Source organism: Schistocerca gregaria, chromosome 2 (assembly GCF_023897955.1).
Source record: "Schistocerca gregaria isolate iqSchGreg1 chromosome 2, iqSchGreg1.2, whole genome shotgun sequence".
Lineage (NCBI taxonomy): Eukaryota > Metazoa > Arthropoda > Insecta > Orthoptera > Acrididae > Schistocerca > Schistocerca gregaria.
The window spans coordinates 367,329,649-367,352,350 of NC_064921.1; the positions used below are offsets into that span (position 1 = coordinate 367,329,649).

The window sequence follows — 22,702 nt, forward strand, 5'->3', positions numbered from 1 at the left end:
GACGAACCAAAGACTGTGTTTTATTGGCAGAATACTTAGAAGTAGCAAAGGTCTGCTAAAGATACTGCCTACACTACCCTTGTCCGTCCCGTTTTGGAGGACTCCTACCCGACGCGGTATCCTTACCAGATAGGATAGACGGAGTACATCGAGAACATTCAAAGAAATGCAGCACGTTTTGTATTATCGAGAAATAGTGAAGAGAGTGTCTCGGACATGATACAGGATTTGAGGTGGAAATGATTGAAACAAAGGCGTTTTTTGTTGCGGCGGAATCAATAACGTACTGGATTAATTTTCTGTGGTGACTCACCACTTAGTAAGAAAGTATAGATTGCACAAAAGCGAGTTGTAACAATAATGTGGTGTTCACCCGCCGTCATCCTGTAAGTACCTATTCAAGGACTTAGGCAGTTTCACTGCATTGTCACAAGACATATATTCGTTAATAAAATTCGTCATAAATAAACGATCACATTTTGAGAATAACAGTAATGTCCATACCTACAACACTAGAGGGAAAATGACCGTTATTAACCATTATTAAAAGCTGTCAACGGCTCAGAAAAGAGTTCAAAATGAGACAACAAATTTTGCTATCATTTGCCCAATGATATAAAATGTCTAACTGGCAGCAAAGCAAGCTTTAAATCTAACCTAAAATCATTTCTCCTGGACAACTCTTTCTATTCCAAGGACGAATTTCTATTTAAAAAGTAAGTAAACGTTGTTTTTAAATATAGTTCCATGGGTAGTACTAAAAGTAATGGATTCATTAATGTTAACTTTAACTATTTACAAATATCCTGTAAACCGACTCATTTCACATCATTCCGATAAAAGAACCCTTAAAACAAACTAATTGTAACAAACTATCTATGTACGTATGATGCAGATAAATATTTCACGACAAACACTTGCTCAGTATGTTTTAGTGAACAGTGTTACGTAAAGAAACTGAGGAAGTAACACCGGGGGGGGGGGGGGGGGGGGGAGGGGGGGAGGCAGCGAAGAAATTAAATTGAGGTGCAAGTACCAAGAACATTTTTATTTGCTGTAATCATCCAAATATCAGTTATAAAGAAGGTGAACAACAAAAATAACATAATGCATTACGAGACATAATTTTCTTTGTCCTGTATCTAAGAAAAAAATATGATAAATACTACTGATTTGATGAAAAGAAAACACGTCAAAAATCTATATTTAATGGTCAGAATCTTGATGTCGAAAAAGACTCAATGTCTTCCGTTCTCGTTCTCTCCCCCCCCCCCCTCTCTCTCTCTCTCTCTCTCTCTCTCTCTCTCTCTCTCAGGACTTCTTATATTTGTCAAGCCTGGGATGCAACCCATTTTTGGGAACATATAGGATCTCTTACTCCGATACTCAACAGCAGTCAATTGCAGAAAATAGGATACGATGTGGAGGGAGGACTACTAACGACTTCACATTTGAAAGTAACGTGCACAATGTACAACGCTTAAGACTCAAGAATGGGAACTGTAACTTGTACATTAAAACTTGATAATGTGATATTATCCAGCTCAAGTTTAAGATATATCAGCGCTTTTCTACTTCTCCTATGATCAAATTATCGTTTATGAAGATGATATTCAAGCAGTTGAGTGTAGTGAGTAAAAATGCAACTGAAAATTGTCAAAAGAAAAGCCAAAAGTAATAGGTTTCAAAGGAATATACATAATCAAGACAAATACCTGCACTGATTGTCACGACAGAACAGATGTCACACTTCAACTATTTAGAATATGACCACAGCCGCGAGACATAAACTATATATATATATATATATATATATATATATATATATATATAATTTCAGTATGTGTCTGATGCAATGCAGAGAACATTAACTATTAAGACCAGAAGGGACACACCGCTAGAATTCTATAATACCGTCTCCGCTGTTAGATTTTTGAATGTGGTGGAAAAGTAAGTCCCTTTTCAGAAATAATCTACAAATGGGTGAGAGAAGTGCCCGGTGCAACCCACAAGGCAGAATGAGGACATAAGGTAAGAATTACATGTATATATTTTAAATGACATAGTACCGAAATAGAGAGAGAAATGACAAGACATTTGGAGCTGATGGATAATGGTAAATTACCTAAACAACTGTTGTCATACCATTCGACAAGGAAAATGAATTTTCAGAGACCACGTAGAAGATGGAACAAAGTGTAAGACTGTAGGCCTTTTGCAGATCCTTAAATAAACTACAAACTACACATAACGTGTAAGAAATCGATTTCAAGTTACGTTTAAGTTTTTTTGTTTCGGCACTTCGAACTTAGCGATAAAAACTTTCTTCTTGGACAGCAAAAAGAAAAAAAAAGCATCTCAGCAAGAACTTTTCACCAGAGGGTACGATGATACAAAATACAAAGAAGACCTTTTTAGTAATGTAACTTCAAGTAGTTGCTTTCGTTTTTTTCCTGTATTAGTCCACCCGTAAAAGTACTAGTATTCCCACGAGAAGAGGGTTTTGCCATTCCACGAACTACCGTTGACTACTCCTCTCTCAGTATTGTTTTTTACCGGATGTTTATAATTCCTAAACACAGTACCCGCAAGGTCACAGGCCTAACTGCTATGCGGTACTTTAACAGCCAAGGTTGCACAATGCCACAGAGATTGCAGCACGAATGTGTATATTTGATTATTCCTTACTTCACTGTGTAAGTACAGCAGGCTGCAGCCACTTTATAGCAAAATTTATTACGCTGTTTGCAAACACTTACCACAGGGGCTGGGCTTGAAACTTGTGCGCTAATCCAGTGAAGCTGTAAACATTAAAGAGCTACAAACGGATCCATTGTTATGGTGAGGTAAGCACTGATTATGTACCAAGCGTTTCGCAAATCAATGAATATCTCTCTTGGTGTTTCAGAGACTAACATAACATTACTTTGATGTTGGCACGCCATACTCCCTTTTTTGCCAAGATCTCTAAAGGAATAGCGCCTAAAATATCCCCTTGTTCTGCGCAGTCAGAATGCTTTCGCGCCGGCCGAAATGGCCGAGCGGTTCTAGGCTCTTCAGTCTGGAGCCGCGCGACCGCTACGGTCGCAGGTTCGAATCCTGCCTCTGGCATGGATGTGTGTTATATCCTTAGGTTATTTAGGTTTGAGTAGTTCTAAGTTCTAGGGGACTGATGACCACAGATGTTAAGTCCCATAGTGCTCAGAGCCATTTTTGAATGCTTTCGCAATGTTCTTCCAATGAATGGAATAACAAGCCTTGCGGCCCATTTCATAAACATCATACTACAGTCTCAGAAGAAGTATTTGTCTTTTCTGAATAATAATACTTGTACACGATGTACATTCCCTAAGCTGTATATCTAAAAGGTAAATTTGATTTTCTGATAATGTCTGCCTCCGTATGTAAAGGCGTGCCAGTACAGCTTTGAGATTGCTTTCGTAATGGAAGGAATGGCGTCCAATCACTCACGTGAGGACAAATGGGAAAGAAACTGGAGGCCAGAGAGTTATTCTAGTGTCTGGTGTCCAATCAACGACGTCCGACAATCCCTCAAACCCGCTTTCATAGCCAGGGTCGCTAACGTCTGTTGGCCGGCTGTGGGAGGAGAGGTGGTTGCGTCGAGTTCCTGATGACTTGTCTTTGTGTCAACAACCTGGATTAAATTCCAAACCTCTCCGCAATGTCTCATGAAGTGAGGAAATACACTAAGTGATGGAAAGTATCCGGACACCTGGCTGAAAATGACTTACAATCTCGTGGCGTCCTCCATCGGTGATGCTGGAATTCAATATGGTGTTGGCCCACCCTTAGCCTTGATGACAGCTTCCACTCTCCGAGGCATGCGTTCAATCAGGTACTGGAAGGTTTCTTGGGGAATGGTAGCCCATTCTTCACGGAGTGCTGCACTGAGGAGAGGTATCGACGTTGGTCAGTGAGGACTGGCACGAGGTGGGCGTTCCAAAACATCCCAAAGGTGTTCTTTAGGATTCAGGTCAGAACCCTGTGCAGGCCAGTCCATTACAGGGATGTTATTGTCATGTAACCACACCGCCATAGGCCGTGCAGTATGAACAGGCGCTCGATCGTGTTGGAAGGGGCAATCGGCATCCCCAAATTACTCTTCAACAGTGGGAAGCGTGCTTAAAACATCAATGTAGGCCTGTGTTACGCTAGTGCCACGCAAAACAACTAGGGGTGCAAGCCTCCTCCATGAAAAAGACGACCACACCATAACACCACCACCTCCGAATTTTACTGTTTTCACTACAGACCCTGGTGGATGACGTCCACCGGGCAATCGCCATTACCCACACCTTGCCATCGGATCGCCACTTTGTGTACCGTGATTTGTCACTCCACACAACATTTTTTCACAGCTCAGGTGTCCAATGTTTACGCACCAAGCGAGGCGACGTTTGACATTTACTTGCGTGATGTGTGGCTTATGAGCAGCCGCTCGACCATGAAATCCAAGTTTTCTCACCTCTCGCCTAACTGTCATCGTACTTGCAGTGGATCCTGATGCAGTCTGGGATTCCTGCATGATGGTCTGGTTAGATGTCTGCCTATTACACATCACGACCCTCTTGAAATGTCGGCGGTCTCTGTCAGTCAACAGACGAGGTCGGCCTATACGCTTTTGTGCTGCATGTGTCCCTTCACGTTTTCACTTCATTATCACATCAGAAACACTGGACCTAGGGATGTTTAGGAGTGTGGATATCTCGCTTGCAGACGTATGACACAAGTGACACCCAATCACCTGACCACGTTCGAAGTCCGTGAGCTCCGCGGAGCACCCCATTTTGCTCTCTCACGATGTCTAATGACTACTGACGTCGCTGATATGGAGTACCTGGCAGTAGGTGGCAGCGCAGTGCACCTAGCAAGAAAAACGTATATTTTTGAGGTTGTCTGGGTACTTTTGATCACATAGTGTATGACACTGTTGACGGTGATCCATCTGTCGCATGGGACGTTAAGCCCGGTGGTCGTCTTCATGTTGTTAAGAGAGGAGTAGGGTATGCACTGGCATTGCCCCTCGTCCCTTCTTCCACAGGTTTATTTGTTGAAAATAAACCCAGGCTGAGAGTGACAGTCCCTATGAAAATCTACTTCCTTTGTCTGCCACACCTGTTAAAAATCATTATAGCAATTTTAAAATTACCAGGTATCTACATCTGTATCTACGTGACTAATCTGCGATTCACACTTAAGTCCTAATAGAGGGTTCATCGAACCACTTTCAGACTATTTCTCTAAAGTTTTACTCTGGAATAGCATGCGGGAAAAACTAACACTGAGTCTTTCTGTTCGAGCTCTGATATCTCTTGTTGTGACGGAGTCAACAAAATATTTTTGCATAGGGAGGAGGAAGTTGATGATCGAAATTTCGTGAAAAGAACTCGTCACAACGAGAAACGCCTTTGTTTTAACGATTGCCACACCAACTCACGTATCATATCAATGACACTCTCTTCTCTTTTTCGCGATAGTACAAAGCGAGCTGCCCTTCCTTGAACTTTTCCAATGTCTTCCATCGACCCTATCTGGTAAGGATCCCATAGCGAGCAGCAAAATTCCAGCAGAACACGGACAAGTCAAGTGAAGGCGTTTTCTTTGGTAGATTTGTTGCATCTTTTAAGCGTTCTGACATTGAAACGCAGTGTTTGGTTCTCCTTACCTGCAACATTTTCTATGTGATCGTTCCAATTTAAGTTGCTCGTAATAGCAATCCTTATTAGCTGAGTTGAAAGCTTTTGAGTAGTTTAACGTGTCACCGAAATTTACCAATATTTAACAACGCAAATATAATTTTTATGCTACAGCTGCAAGAGTCATAGTTTTCAAGAAATCGATGATACGAGTGCAGTAATAGCTATATGGACTCTAGCTGCTTGGCTCATGTTTGGGGCAAGAGAGTGTAATGTGTGACTGCACAAGGTGCCTCAAGAGTTGTGGTAAAGACTTTAAGAGTAGAGTTTACAGGCAGTTAAGACCGAAAAAGTTCATATAAACTTATGTTCAAATTTAGTTGGATGTGGAAATACGGCTAACTGAGTCTGATGCAGTCATTTCCCAGCTCTGTATTAGCTGTATAAGTGTGAAACATTTGAGCAACACAACCTATTCTACTAACTGAATGACGCAGGACTTTATTTAAAACATGAAGTCTCACAGTTCTTTCCGTTTTATTTTCTGTTTACCTTTCGATTCCTTGGTAATACACAATGGTGTTCGTATTTCCGCCATCTGTAGATACGCTCATACTACACGCTGCATCTACATGACATTCTAGGTCAACGTAAGAAACGATTTGCATTCTTTCGTGTTCACGTGACGTATATATTGACCACGCCTTTCAAACCAACGCATGTAACCGAGGCGACACTCGAACGTGCGAATCTCCACGATACGAGTTAACAATGCTAAACCTAAAAAAATACGAGCCTGACCGCTCTGTGGAACCTCAAGTATTTAACCCACTTATGCACATCTTCGGTCATGCTGAACACATGGAAATGTTATTTGTTTGTTCGCTTTGTGATGGAAATGGTACTGATGATTCTGAAGAATATTATAAATGCTCTCATAAAAGCAGACTACACGATTACAGTGTGTTAATTAGTGTTGTGATATTGTGATACAAATGACTTTTAATGTTTCAGAACATATTTTTTTCTGAAAACGCAGTCGGACGAAATAAAATAAAATACAGTACTAAGTCGAAAGAATGTAGTCATAGGTCAACCACACGGGTAATAAGGCAGGCAGGTATACGTTTCACTTATCAAAAAGTAGCGATACTTACGTCAATGCGGCTTTTACCCCTTTTATTGGAATTCAAAGCAACACTTTAACTATGTCGAAATAGATAGTACTTTAATTCAGCTGATAATGTTGACTGATGTAAAACTCTAAAATAGTGACTGCATGAATGGCACGTATAACAAATATTAGTATTGTTTTGGAGCTCCACATACGTAATCTGATGAAAGGTATTTGAATAATGCTACATTTTACGGAACTGACCACTAGATGTCTCGAGAGTAGGACCCGCCAGTATGAAAGATGGTGGGAACTACTGTGTTGTAAGTAGAGAAGAAATAACAGCAGAACAGGTCAGTCAGGTGAACTCACTTATTTCGACCGTATACTACTCGCTGGATAACAGCTGTGAACAATTCCGTCAATGACGTTTCAATCCTTCTAAAACTGCCTAAGTCGGTTTTTGTTGATGTGATCATAAAGTGGGATGGTGAAAGAACAAGCAGAACTAAACGAAGACTAGGCACACATCATTTACTGACAGCAGCTCCTCATATGCCGCACATTTTTTTAGTTAATGCTAAGTGACGCCCAGGCTGGAGTAAACAGATAAAACACTGAGCAGCGGATAATTAGAAACGAGTGATTTGGAGTGATGAATCGCGTTATACCCTGTGGTAATCCGATGGAAGGATCAGGGTTTGGCGAAAGCTTGGAGAATTTTACCTGCCATCATATGTAGTGTCAGATGAAGCGCCGAGGGAGTGGTATTACAGTATGGGGGAGTTTCTCGTGGATAGTGTGTGGTCTCTTTATAGCCGTTAAGAAAACTTTAAATGAGGAAAGTTAAGAAAACATGTTACAGCGCTGTCTTTGGCTACAGTAAAGAAATACCTGGTACCAGCATGACAATTCACCCTGTCATAAAACACCTTCTATAAGGCAATGATTTATGGACAATGATATTGCTGAAACAGACTGACCTGCCCACAGTCCCGACCTGAACCAAGTGGGACACCTTTGGGATTAGTTAGTATGTCGACTCCCTCCAGATCCCGGAGTCCAACATCACTATCATCTCTGGTCTCGGTTTTTGAGGAAGACATTGAGACAACTCATTGAAAGTGTCCCCAGTAGAGCTCAAGCCGCCATATTTTTTGAGTGACCGGTGTTTTGACTGGTTTGATGTGGCCCACCACGAATTCATCTCCACATTAATGTCCATTAAAAATGTTGTGTGCAATAACGAAAGAAAAGAGACCCTGACGTCGATATGGCTTCTACCTTTTTTATGACCATTCGAAGCAGCACATTAACGAAGTCGCTGCAGTTCTCTGTTCCATACCTTGCTGGTGATTTTTTCAAATTGTAATGTTCCCATATGAAGCAACGGCCAATCGTGTCTGTATGAAGACACTGTATCAGTACCGTTCCTCTGTATGGTTCAAAATGGTTCAAATGGCTCCGAGCACTATGGGACTTAACATGTATGGTCATCAGTCCCCAAGAACTTAGAACTACTTAAACCTAACTAACCTAAGGACATCACACAACACCCAGTCATCACGAGGCAGAGAAAATCCCTGACCCCGCCGGGAATCGAACCCGGGAACCCGGGCGCGGGAAGCGAGAACGCTACCGCGCGTTCCTCTGTAAATGAGTGTAATAATGAGATCGATAAGTACTAAACTGGTGTCTGTCGTCTTGCTGAATCGTCTTATCAGACTTACGTAAACAGCTCAAAAATTTTTGTCCTTCCCTCAGTTAACCTCTACTTGATGAGAAACCTCTTTTTCAACACTCTTATGAGCAGAGGAAACCACTACGTACGGCCACCTCAGTAATGAAAGTAATAGTAAACGAGCATTCTCAGTAGTGTGTGCTGTGTCTCCCATCGTGAACATGATAGCTCGACTTGGGTACACCATTTAGTTTTTCAGCATGCCTCGGAGGGTCATTTCAGGATTAGGCTTCAACTGAATGGGATGCTCTGCGGCATCTGCTGACGTGACATCGACTGAGCATGCTTCTTGGCACATTAACGCTGTGCGCAAGACCAGAAACCGAATCTGGCATCTTTGCCTTCCGCGGGAAAGTACTTTACCGAGAGGCTTTTTCAAGAACTACTCATAACCCACCATCACAGCTTCACTTCCGCCGGTAACTCTCTCCTATCTTGCACGCTTCGCAGAATTTATCCTGCGTACCTTGTTGGAATAGCCAAGACTTCAGGACTGTTTCCAGCATGAATGTGAACTCTAGCGGAGAGTTCTCTGATCGGAAACTTCTCCGCAGTATCCCTTCTTCCAGGAGACCTAGTGCTGAAAGCTAGGCAAGAGACCATGAAGTTAAGGGAAGCAGGAGGGTAGTACTGGCAAAAGGTGTGCTGTGAGGAAGACTTGGAGGGCGTCGGGAGACTCATGAAACTTGCTTCGGCAGCGTAGACGATACAGCGCTTGCACGCGAAAGGCAAAAATTCCAGGTTCATTCTTGATGTTTGGGACTACATCTACATTTAGATCTATACTATGCAAAACACTGCGACGTGCATGCCATACGACACATCCGACTGTAACAGTCATTAGGGCTCTTTGCAATTCTTTTCACGCTCGGAACACAGAAAGCCTCTGTGCGCGCTGTGATTAATCTAATTTTATTCTCTGTATCCTGAAGTGAAAATTATAGAACTCACAGTTTAATAAGTCACAGCTGCAAAATACTAACACGAATTCTTTACAGGTGAATGGAAAAACTGGTAGAAGCCGATCAGTTTGGATTCCGTAGAAATATTGGACACGTGAGAGAATACTGACCCTATAACTTACCTTAGAAAATAGATTACGGAAAGGCAAACTTACATTTCTAGCATTTGTAGACGTCGATAAAGCGTTTGACATTGTTGACTGGAATACTCTCTTTTTAATTCTGAAGGTGGCAGGGGTAAAATACAGGGAGCGAAACGCTATTTACAATTTGTACAGAAACCAGATGGCAGTTATAAGAGTCGAGGGGCATGAAAGGGAAGCAGCGGCTTGGGAAGGGAGTTAGTCAGGGTTGTAGCCTTTCCCCGATGTTATTCAATCTGTATATTGAGCAAGCAGTAAAGGAAACGAAAGACAAATTCGGAGTAGGTATTAAAATCCATGGAGAAGAAATAAAAACTTTGACGTTCGCTGAAGACATTGTAATTCTGTCAGAGACAGCAAAGGACTTGGAAGAGCAGTTGAACGGAATGGACAGTGTCTTGAAAGGAGAATATAAGATGAACATCAACAAAAGCAAATCGAGGATAATGGAATGTTGTCAAATTAAGTCGGGTGACTGAGGAAATTAGATTAGGAAATGAGACACTTAACGTAGTAAAGGAGTTTTGCTATTTGGGGAGCAAAATAACTGACGATGGTCGAAGTAGAGAGGATATAAAATGTCGACTGGCAATGGCAAGGAAAACGTTTCTGAAGAAGAGAAATTTGTTAACATCGAGTATAGATTTAAGTGTCAGGAAGTCGTTTCTGAAAGTATTTGTGTGGAGTGTAACCATGTATGGAAGCGAAACACGGACGATAAATAGTTCGGACAAGAAGAGAACAGAAGCTTTCGAAATGTGGTGCTACAGAAGAATGCTGAAGATTAGATGGGTAGATCACATAACTAATGAGGAGGTATTGAACAGGATTGGGGAGAAGAGGAGTTTGTGGCACAACTTGACAAGAAGAAGGGATCAATTGGTAGGACATGGTCAGAGGCATCAGGGGATCACCAATTTAGCATTGGAGGACAGCGTGGAGGGTAAAAATCGTAGAGGGAGACCAAGAGACGAATACAGTAAGCAGATTCAGAAGGATGTAGGTTGCAGTAAGTACTGGGAGTTGAAGAAGCTTGCACAGGATAGAGCAGCATGGAGAGCTGCATCAAACCAGTCTCAGGACTGAAGACCACAACAACAAACATCCTTTCGGGGCCGATACGTAAAGGCGTAATAGTATGTTTCTAATTTTTCTAGAGTCATTATTTAAAACCGGTCCTTAAAACTTTGAAAGTAGACTTCCAGAGAATAGTTTGTCTACCTCCAATTTCCTCAGCATCTTCGTGATACTCTTGCAAGGGTCGAACACTTCTTTGACCATTTGGGTGCCGGTGCCTTTCGCTGTGTACGTTGATATCCCATACTTGTCCTATTTTGCTTGAGTCCCACATACTTAACAAGATAATTACAGCCCATACTGGACCTCTGTGAGTAGCTACACATTAATTATAACCACCCGGTACATAAGCAGTGTGGTGGAGTACCGTTTGTAAGCAATTTATATGACACACTGCGTGTCACTGATAATGAAACAAGGCTCGTACGCAGCAAGACGGTACATTAATTCACTTAAATGGAGCCACTACGCACTGTATCCTTTAGCTAACACTTAATCTAGCTATACGTATGTTTAAAAAAGGAGAAATTCATGCAGTAGTTGCTGTTTGACACGAATGTACGGAACTAAAGCTGAAGCAAACTTGATTAACTAGAACACAAATAAAAGGGTACCACCATAACAATTCACGTCGCTGCACATTGACCATTGTAACAGTACCATCCGTGTGTTGTGCTTTGAATTAGTTCCACACCCACATCATTTTCAAGGTCTGCCTCCACGCAAGATACTCTTTTCAAACTGTCAAGAAAACTGTTTGGAGGGAATGAATTAGCATCGAATGAAGAGGTTGTCTATACTGTAAACGAATATTTTGCTACTGTGTAAAAAATTAATTTCTCAATTAACAAAAAACTGTATCTCACTTAAGAGAAAAACAACTATTCTTTTTATAAAATTATGTTGTTTTTTATTTTCTTCAGTTGAAACGTCTCAGTCTCAACTCCAAAAGCTCTATTAGAAGTTGTGATGATGTTTTCTGTACTTAGTGTTCCGCACTACTATTACAGAGTTCTATGGGCCATAGCAGGGGCAGTAGATGAAATTTGGAGGAGGAACCTAAGTTCAGAAATGTACCCTTTGCATATAAATTTAGACTGAAGATCGGATTACTTCAAAATCTGCCGCTTCAGGGTACGGTGCGTAATGTTAGAGCTGTTCAACGTGTGCATCGAGAATATTTTCCGAATCGGCTCAGTCTATGACATACTATTTTTGTCCGACTACAACAACGACTTCGATAGAATGGTACCTTCGCAGCTCGGAGGATTGAGTTTGGTGCTTAAAGGACGCTTGGGTTTTTTGAGCGTTTGTATGGATGAATGCGCCCCATTTGCCCCTGGTGCAAGGAACAACCGGGTCGCCACGTGACGAATTCCTGTAGAGAACATAGGTCAGAACACGTTTTCTTCGTTGTGTGCGTGCTGTGAACTGGGAGATTTGAAAGTGATTCCTCTTACAACTTACTTTAGTTGGTTGGCTGGTTTGGGGAAGGAGACAAGACAGCGTGGTCATCGGTCTCATCGGATTAGGGAAGGATGGGGAATGAAGTCGGCCGTGCCCTTCCAGAGGAAAATGGTTCAAATGGCTCTGAGCACTATGCGACTTAACGTCTGTGGTCATCAGTCGCCTAGAACTTAGAACTAATGAAACCTAACTAACCTAAGGACATCACACACATCCATGCCCGAGGCAGGACTCGAACCTGCGACCGTAGCAGTCGCGCGGTTCCGGACTGAGCGCCCCTAGAACCGCGAGACCACCGCGGCCGGCCCTTCCGGAGGAACCATCCCGGAATTTGCCTGGAGTGATTTAAGGAAATCACGGAAAACCTAAATCTGGATGGCCGGACGCGGGCAACTTTATGAGGGGTGTTCAATACATGGGATACCTTTATTCTCCGCCATTTTCGGTTCAAAAAATGCCGAATTTGTTGTGGGGCATCGTAAATATTCCTGCTTGAGCCCCCATAGTTCCATTAAGTTCCGGTAAGTGGCAGCGCTACACGTAGGCTTCAAAACGACGTATGCAAGCCGACCGCGGTGGCTGAGCGGTTCTAGGCGCTACAGTCCGGAACTGGGCGACTGCTACGGTCGCAGGTTCGAATCCTGCCTCGGGCATGGATGAGTGTGATGTCCTTAGGTTAGTTAGGTTTAAATAGTTCTAACTTCTAGGGGACTAATGACCTCGGATGTTAAGTCTAATAGTGCTCAGAGCCATATAAACCATATATATGACGTCTGTAACAGAGGTGCGGTCCAAGGAAAGCTGTCGCTGAGTTACTTCTGGTGGAAAACCAGAGCAATGCAGATATTCATAGGCGCTTGCAGGATGTCTACGGAGACCTGGGAGTGAACAAAATAGCGGTGAGTCGTTGGGCGAGACGGCTGTCATCATAGCAGCAAGGTCGCACAGACCTGTCTCATCTAGCGCCTTACAGGCCGGTTCCACACACCTGTGACTCGTACAATGTTGAAACGTGTGGACACTCTTATTCGAGGTGACCGACGGATCACAAACACCTCATTTAGAAGCTGGATGTCTCTGTTGGCATTGCTTACACACTTGTCCACCAGCAGCTCATAAAAGTTTACTGAACTGTTCTTCCTCATCCACCCTACAGTCCGGATCTCGCATCTTCCGAATTCCATCTGTCTGGCTCGGTGAAGGATGCATTCCGTGGGAGTACCTACTGCCTCACTCTGCTACACTTATGACGTTTGCTTGAAGTTACGCCTCTTACTGTCTATTTTTAAAAAAACTAGTTTTGGTCAGGGTAGCGAAGACATTTGTCCAATCATTGTAATGGATAAATGTTAGGAAAAAAAACATTTGCGTGTGGCACACTGATTCCAGAGGAGTCAACAGCACCATCAGTTTGCGTCGCAGCCCTTCTGTGCGGCCACGCCGCCCATGTAAGGGTTGTGGTCAAGGATGAGGCGAAAACTTACGTCCCAGCTGTTTCAGGAGATCGTTATGCGTCGGTATTCGCGGTGGCAGGGAGTAGAATGGTGGGGAGGGAGGGAGAGAGATGGGGAGGGGAGGGCAGCCGAGAGACAGCTGGTATAAAGTTGTGTAACTGTACACAACGTTACACGTGCGTATATATTGCTGAGCGCTGTTAAAATCAGCTGCTACACAGGTGGTTGTATCGCGCAAGAGTTGTTTACATTGGCAGCAGTGGGAGTTACATCATATCCACAGAATGCAACGATTCTGTCAATCAACTAAGTGACACTTCGGACCTTCAAAATATATTCATCATACTTCATTTTTTTCTGTGCTCTGACAGCAGCCATCTTTTCAGAACAAATTATAGGAATTCGATTCCATCTGTTGATGCAAACCACAAAAGCTGCTCACAATACTTTTCTTGTCCGAATATATTTCATCAAATTTGTGGCGTCTTATTTCATTCCGGCCTGAATTAATAATTGTTTAGGCTTTGTAGGACCTTCATTTACTACTCAGATAACTTGAAATAGCTTGCATTGTTACTGTCTTCACTCAGATGTTAGTGTCTTGTAGATGGAGGCGCCAAAAAACTATCTATGCTTTTTTTAGTAACAGTGTTTACGAAGTGTAACCACTGAACTTCAAAACACAGTTACTCGTTGATGAGACAGCAGTAGCTATTTCCTGTGACAAGGGTTCCTCACATTTGCACCTAACTAATGTAATAACTGTATCTAATGGTAAGGGGCTTATGTAATGTATGGTAAAAAATTATGGACGCTTATAAATAATCCTTCACTAGCCACGATTGCAAAAATTATTTATAATCATTGATAATTGGTTTCAGTTAAAACGGCTAGCTATCTTCAGATCTGAAATATTACAGACAGCTGCACATGACTGAGAGTAGTCTGTCACGAACTGTCATTATGACAAATGTTGCGCAAAGTCAGTACATACCAAGTACGACAAACATTGCCGTATGCAGTCACCAGACCGGTAGTAGACATACTGTCATCAGTAAAATTCATTCTTGTGCTTAATAGCGTTCGTAGGCCAACTTTTTGTACAAGTGCAGATCGATGTAGGATCACAGTATGTCTCCTACCGGCTTGGCGACTACACACAATAATCAAAATATCCACGGGTGTACTGCCGGTCTACAGTGTCCAACGGGCACAATATTTCGGCGATCATACATGTCGCCATCATCAGGTGAACTGACGGACTGAGCTCCTGTGAATGTGCCGGCACGGAGATCCGTACGCCTAGGCTGCTCAGGGGGAACTGCGTTCTGTCGCGGCGGCGAAATATTGTAGACCGGCACTACATCCGCGGATATTTTGATTATCAAATACGGCGGGAGAAACTCAAGAATCACACACACAATAATGTTTGTTCTACTGACTGCGTAACCTTTTGTCATGACAGTTTGTGTCACATTACTCTACCTCATCTGCAATTTTTTATAAAATTTAAGATATGAGGATAGTTAGCTGTGTAAGCCGAAATAATTTTTTCAATTTTGGCTAATAAAGGGCTATTTATAAGACTCCATAACTTTTTAACAATCATAGCATGCGTATCTCCAATCTGACTATGTCAGGAAACAACATAAATATATAGTAATATTCATGTATCACATTATAGAATCAGAATATCTGCTTCCACAGATGATCCGTATCCTTTTTCTCGATTATAATATCAGTTAACATTAGTCATAGTTGCCACATTGCTAACTTGTGGAAGATGCAATCATTATTAAAGTAGCTGTATACTCTCACAGTAGACGCATAACAGTGCAATACATTATTTTAAATGAATGCTCGTGAGTTACAAAGTCGGAACATTCACTCAATGCAGTTCCTATTCGAAATGATATGTAATCAGTCCTAAATAGGAGCCCTCAGTACTGCCAACGATAATTTAGAAGCACGGAGTAAATCATTACTTAACAAGTCCGTTTTGTGATCTTCGCATGCGCTTAGCTAGAAGTGGTATTTGCAGTATAACAATCACAATCACAGAGCCTCCGATACGTGGATACGAGGTATGTGAGAAAAGCAATGAAACTGACAACACTGTGGTCGATCTGGCAACGCTGTGTTGTCGTTTTTGTGTAGACCGGTGTGTTCATCCCTTCCAGAAGCTTAATCCGAGTTTCAGCTCCATACAGCCACCGTGTGAGTTTTGAGAGCGTCATCATTGACGTTGCGTTTTTACAGTGTAATACGAAAATGGAACAACGGAATTAAGAGCAACGTTATGCAATCAAGTATATCGTTAAATTAGGGGAATCTGCTGGTGTGGCCTTTAAAAAGATGAAACAGACGTATGGAAACATTCCTTATCAAGAGCACGAGTTTCTCGCTCGCACAAATCATTTTTGGAATGCAGAAAAAAATATTGAAGATGAACCTCGCTCAGCGAGACTTCAACGTCAGAAGCCGACGAAATCGACGAGCGTGTGCGTGTCCTTGTAAGGTCAGACTGACGGTTAATGATGAGGATGACGGGTGACCATTAAACTTAAATACTTTTACCGTACATCACATTTTGACCGAAGGTTTGCGCATATGAAATGTATGTACCAAAATGGCGCTGAAAAGCTAAGAACTGAGCAGGACAATAGAAGGAACCTGTGCACTGATCTTCATGAGAGGGCCGCGAATGACCACGAATGGTTCAGCCGTGTGATCACAGATAATGAATCCTGGATTTTTTCGTACGATATTGAGACAAAGCGGCAAAGTGAGGAGTGGCACACTAAGACATCTCCTCGTTCGAATAAAAACTAGAATGAGCAAATCAAATATCAAAACACTGCTGATTTGCTTTTTTTTGACAGTAGCGGTGTCGTGCTTAATGAATTTGTTTCTTCAGGAAAAACTGACAACCAAATATTTTACAAAGATTTTCTTGAAAGACTTAAAAAAATGGTGAATCGTGTGAGAACTGATATCCCAGACAAGTGGATGCTGCATCATAACAACACCCTATGTCACACGGCCACTTCCACCAGCGAATTTTTTACGTCAAAAGGCTTTCCTGATGTTTCACAGTCCCCCTATTCACCTGACCTGAGTCCCTGTAACACTTTTCTTTTTCCAAAATCGAAAAACGTCTTAAAAGGTCTTCATTTCGGGACTTTGGAGAACATTCAAAAGAATGTGACCGACATGTTGAAGGCTGTACCAACTGAAGACTTTCAGCGCCGCTACCAAGGCTGGTATAACGACTCCGTCGGTGTGTATCTGCCGAAGCGAACTTCTCTGAAGGAGACAATACTGTTTTCTGACAAAATAAAAATACTGGTAGATAAAACTTTAATCTCACTACTATTCTCACACACCTCCTACGTCGAGCGAAGTGATGCAACAGTATGGCAGTGGACTCGCATTCGGGAGTGCATCACCTCGAATTCATGGGTTAGGTTAGGTTAGGTTAAGTCAGGCCAGCCATATTTAGGTTCTCCGTGATTTCCCTAAATTAATGACAGTCGGGATGGTTCCTTTGTGAGGGGCATTCTTCCTAGACTGAGCTTGTGTTCTGTCAACAGTGACCAAGTCATTAACTGGACGTCAGACTCTAATATTGCTTCTTTTTGACACGCCTCGCTCATTTTTCTTCAGTTGTCTGTGAGCTCTGAATCACTCTCGTGAACGCGGAAGCGAATGCGTGGTAGAACGATTGTTCTCCAATGTCGCAATAGATCGCTTCAACAGTCAAAACAAATAAACAAAGCAAAGAAAACAATGGAACAGCTCACACCACAAGAAAGTCATTTTTATGACCAAGAACGGCGTAATTCGTGATTCCGTCTTGACGGGAATTTTGGAAGCGACGTTGTGTTACATCTCAGTCACGTACAGTAGAACCAGGAAAGTTTATTAATTCACTAATATAGCTCTTTATACCATGAAAGCGATTAAAACAGTCGAAAAGAGTTGTGGATAGGCGTTTCACCAGAAATAAACCTTCTCAGTAGGTTGTAAATGCAGTAACTTTTCAAACAAACATGGACCATACACTCGTAAAGTACAGACGGGAATAAAGGTTTTTGAAGCTGAAGATTAGATGACTAGAGCTGCTAGCTAATGGTGGGATTGGGCCTATTAATAGGGAATAAAAGAGAAGGTAGCTATGTGGCACTACATAACTAAAAGAAAGGACACGTTGAAAAGACGCATCCGGTGGCATCAAGGAATAATTAATTTAGTAATATAGGAGAGTGGAGGGTAAGAAGTGTACATGTAGTTGATGCTTGAATATAGTGAGTGTTTCAAATAGATGGAGGTTGCAATTGTTATGAAACTACTTGCAAGCGATCGACTAACGTGGTCGGATGTATGTAGAAGTTTAACTCTTCTATTAACTTGTTTCAAAAAATTTGACTACAAAAATTAAATAAATAAAATCTTTAGGTCTTTAAATGACAAACTATAAGAATGAGACAACAGTTTTTCCAAATTAAGATACAAATAGGACTGTTTCGAAAGTGTATTTTATGACATGGAATCGAACTGCGCAATCTATAAACAATTTAGCGCTGTCATTAATGAATTGCAGCGACGGCAACAAGACAATACAGACGAAAGTTGTATCTTTAGTTATGTATGCTGAGACGTTAACGGAACTTCCCAATTTTTCTTTTTAATCTGATATTCTTAATGCACATACTACATTCTTAAAGAACACCTACTTTTTAGCCCTGTACAAATCGCCGTACACAAAATCATTATTTGAATCATCTCACATAATACATTTTCGTACACTTGTTTTTTCAACAGAATTACGTAGCCTTTCGACTGCAGTTAAACTTTTAGCAGTGTCTGATGCATAGCTATACCTTGAATACTCCCTCATGAATCTTTACGTTATGAAAGTAACGCATTACGTGTATACACTCGTGTTCAGAAAAAAACAGAAGACCTTGATCGACTACATATAGGACGTTAATATTCACAGGACATGTACATTGGTATGTTCTGCAGAAATGATTAGCATTTGAACCTTGTAAGCCCGCGGGTTCAAGGTCAACATCGACATCACGGCGCAACACCCCCTACCGCTAAACGAAGGTTTGTTACAAACCGAAGATAATGATTCAGTGTGACTTGTGCAGGATGCCTCGCAGACGTATGCACGAACTGTCAAATCAGTGAGTTTTCAGAGGGTGCATTACAAGCATGAGAGATGTAATACATCCATCCAGAAAACTGATGCTCGTGTGGGATCCTCCCCCCGGGCAGATCGACACCTCGTCAGAATGGCATGCCAGGACAGATCTGCGTTCTCCTCGACTGTGGCGCAACAGTGGAACACATCGTATACTATCAGGGGTGGCAATCCTTCGCCGTTTATAATGGCATGGGTTATGTGCGGGTCGTCTGCTTCCGGACCTACCACTGACGAATGTGCCGATACATACTAAACGGCAGACGTGTATGGAACGACATCACTGAGGACAGGAATGGCATCAGATAATGTTTGCTTGAAAATGATGGCCACATTTTGGTTCTCCGTAGACACGGGGAGCGGCATCATTGTGACTGCATTCGCAAAAGACATATAGCGCCAACTCCAAGCCTTATGGTGTGGTGTGCTGTTGAGTACAACCACAGATCACATTTGGTGCGTGTACAGGTCACTGTGTGCACTGTGAGCTACGTGAATGACATCCTGCGACCCACAGCCATACCCTTTCTGAACAGCACCCCAGACGTCATTTTTCAGCAAGACAATGCACGACCACATGTTACTGCACGAGCACGTGCATTCTTGGTGTCACAGGATGTCAGCCTTTTGCCTCGGCCCGCCAAACCACCAGACTTGTCGCCAATCGAAAATATGTGGTTTACAGTGAAACGACGGGTGCAGCGCTGTGACCCGATGCCACCCACCACAGATGAACTTTGGAACCAGGTAAATACGCCTTATACGCGTCGATGCCATCACGCATGGAACATGTTGGTGGTGGTGGTGGTTAGTGTTTAACGTCCTGTCGACAACGAGGTCATTAGAGACGGAGCGCAAGGGAAGGATTGGGAAGGAAATCGGCCGTGCCCTTTCAAAGGAACCATCCCGGCATTTGCCTGAAGCGATTTAGGGAAATCACGGAAAACCTAAATCAGGATGGCCGGAGACGGGATTGAACAGTCGTCCTCCCGAATGCGAGTCCAGTGTGCTAACCACTGCGCCACCTCGCTCGGTGCATGGAACATGTTATCAAGGCCCATGGCGGACCCCGCGCTATTAGACAACAGGACACATGCTGAAACGAGGTAACTGAAATGCTAATCATTTCTGCAGAACATACTAATGTACATGTCCTGTGAATGTGAGCGTCCTATTTCTAGTCGTTCAAGGTGTTCAGTTTTTCTGACCGTGATCGTATTATACAACTATCCCTGCCTTCAATAAGTCCTGCAATTTGCTAAGCACTAAGCCAAAAAAAAAGCGCCGTACAACTTGACTAGCCTGTATCAAACGATTACCAAAGGAATATTTTCTTGATCCTGATATCGTTTATGGATAACACAATGATAGTGCAGCAAATACGCTAAAATCTGACGAATATGTTTTTGCGCGAACACAAGGTGCGTGCCTACGACCTAACGGAATGATGGGACGTTTTAGACGTATAACTTTGAGTTCAGTATGCACGTAATGGAAGAAACGTGAATGGTGACATAGACGATAATGAACTTTCGAAGCAGGTAAATTCGCCTCATACGCGTCGATGTCATTACGCATGGAGCATGTTATCAAGGCCCATGGCGGACCCCGCGCTATTAGGCAACAGGACACATGCTGAAACGAGGGTTAAAAGTGAAGTATTACGCATACCTTTACATCCGTAGCGCACAAAAGTCCTTCCGGTCGCAGGCTTAGCTGGCAGTTCGACCCGACGCTCCTTTCGAACTGAGACGTCGCAACAGACTACAGTACTTGATTCGCGGCCAGAGACTTTCTCCGCAGTGGGGGGAAACCCCTCTGCCTCCACTGTCTTTCTGTTGCGGTAGGTGCGGGTAAAGCGAACTGCGGTCAGCATTTTACTGTCGTCCACGTAACGACTTGCGCCAGCGAAGAGTATCCCACGCTCCGCCACGCGTTCCCAGCTATCCGGCAGGTCCTTTCTGTAGCGAGCAAGGTCTCGGCCACAATGCTGCCAACACTGCCGCAACGAACGCATCGAGCACAAGTATACGCGGGACACCGGCGTTGCGGAAGCGAAATACGCGCGCTGCTTCATTAATGTGCGAACACGGCACCACACCTGAAGCGAGAGCTAGTGTGCCGCGGCGCTGGAGGCAACGAGGCGGTGTGACTCGTGAAATCCCTTACACTGCAGGCGCAGCGGAAAATCCTCGAACAGCAGACGGACTGCATAGGCCGCCGCCAGTGTTCGCGACTAGTACCGTGCGAACCGTTAATACAAACGGAACCAGGAAAAGCAGTGGTTACGATAATAGGCACTCATTCGAGGGAGTAGGGCTTAAACCCCATCCAGTCTTACTGCTGTAAATTGCTCGTGATTTTTATGAATCACATGAGGCGAATGACCGATTTTATTTTATTTACAGTGAGAACAAGGCACTGCCGAATCCTTCCCTGCATTTGTCAAAGTCGATCTTCCATACCGTGTATAGTAACCCCAAAGAGACTGTAAACTACCATGCAGCTGGGTTCATATATGCAACAAAAGCAGTTGCAGTGCAGTTCGTTGCATGATTGAACTCCCAGTGTTTAGTGGCGCAACTTACGAGATGCAGCTTTTGTCATGCCATAAAAAGTTCAACTTAGTTGTACGTTGCTGCAACACTTTCGTTCCACCACTGCTCCCTGGTGGCAGTATTTCGAAACACGAGCTTACCGTCGCAGTTATCGTTGAGTAACAGCTGCTGTACCCCATTCGATTTCAGTTTGCTTTCATTTTATTACCGAGAAAAGTGAAAACAGTGGTCGGCAGGTACACTTTCGTACCTTCTGGAACTGCAGGAAAAGCATCCAATGTCTAATTTTCTGTGTGTGTGTGTGTGTGTGTGTGTGTGTGTGTGTGTGTGTGTAGGACATCACACACATCCATGCCCGAGGCAGGATTCGAACTTGCGTCCGTAGCCGTCGTGCGGTTCCAGACTATAGCGCCTAGAACCACTCGGCCACTCCGGCCGGCAGGAGCGGGCGAGGGGAGAGTCTGAGGGGGGCGGGGGGGGGGGGGGCGAAGGGCACTATTTGAAAACCAATGATGTATCCCACAATCTTTCAAGATTTTTGGATGAATAAATAAATAAAATTAATCTATGTAACCAAAAAAATGAGTCGTATAAATTTCGAGACCTGTGCGACCATTGTATAAATTGTGGCTTATATGCAGGGATTAGCTCCAGAGTGTGATGTGGCAGCTGTGAAACTAAGAATTAATTATTCTAAATGCCTATATCAACGAATACAATAAGATTCTAAAATCTTGGAAGAGGGGCATATCTATAGATGACATTTACATGCCAACTGTTGGTTAGTTTGCCACTACAGACAGCATTTTCGCCTACGAATGTTCTTTGTTTTATAAATGTGTTCGTGGGCCCTCCGAGCCTAATCTACTTTCAGATCCAAAATTTGAGTTTCGTCTTCTTTGTATTTAACTCTTGTCACAGCTCTAATGCCATAATCCGTGCTACAACATTCATACCCGTACATGTCATTTCATCTGATGCCGTACTGAAAGCTCTGCAACTAAGAATTTCTGGCGTTCTGTGTGAACGGTAGCTAATGCCACTACAGAATGATGTAAGCTGTGGCGCCACATTAGTTGCTTGTATGAACCAGGCTTAAAACTGGAGTACTTCTGAAAAGTCAGATGGCGTTGCATTGATTTCGCCTTTTCCACGACTTTCACAAGCATTTTCACTGCTTTCAAGTCAACGATCTTACTGGATAAAGAATGAATTACCCTAATTCTGTGTGACTAATTTCTAATCTCATCTTATCTAGATTTTTTTAAGGAGTGTCCATATCATACGTACAGTCAGGAGAATTATATCCAAGGAACA

The 22,702-nt window shown here is 42.9% G+C and overlaps 1 protein-coding gene across 3 annotated transcripts in view; it reads right to left on the reverse strand.

The window, feature by feature from the left end:
• The window catches only part of LOC126337083 (organic cation transporter protein-like), a 307,774-nt gene that overhangs the window by 254,086 nt on the left and 30,986 nt on the right, over positions 1–22,702 (reverse strand). Inside the window, exon 1 of one of the 3 annotated variants that reach the window (XM_050001433.1) lies at positions 20,499–20,709. The exons of the other annotated variants lie outside the window; for them this stretch is intronic. The gene's annotated coding sequence lies outside the window, so the exon portion shown is untranslated. Of the gene's footprint in view, positions 1–20,498; positions 20,710–22,702 lie in introns of those variants that run through there. 3 annotated transcript variants of the gene reach the window in all.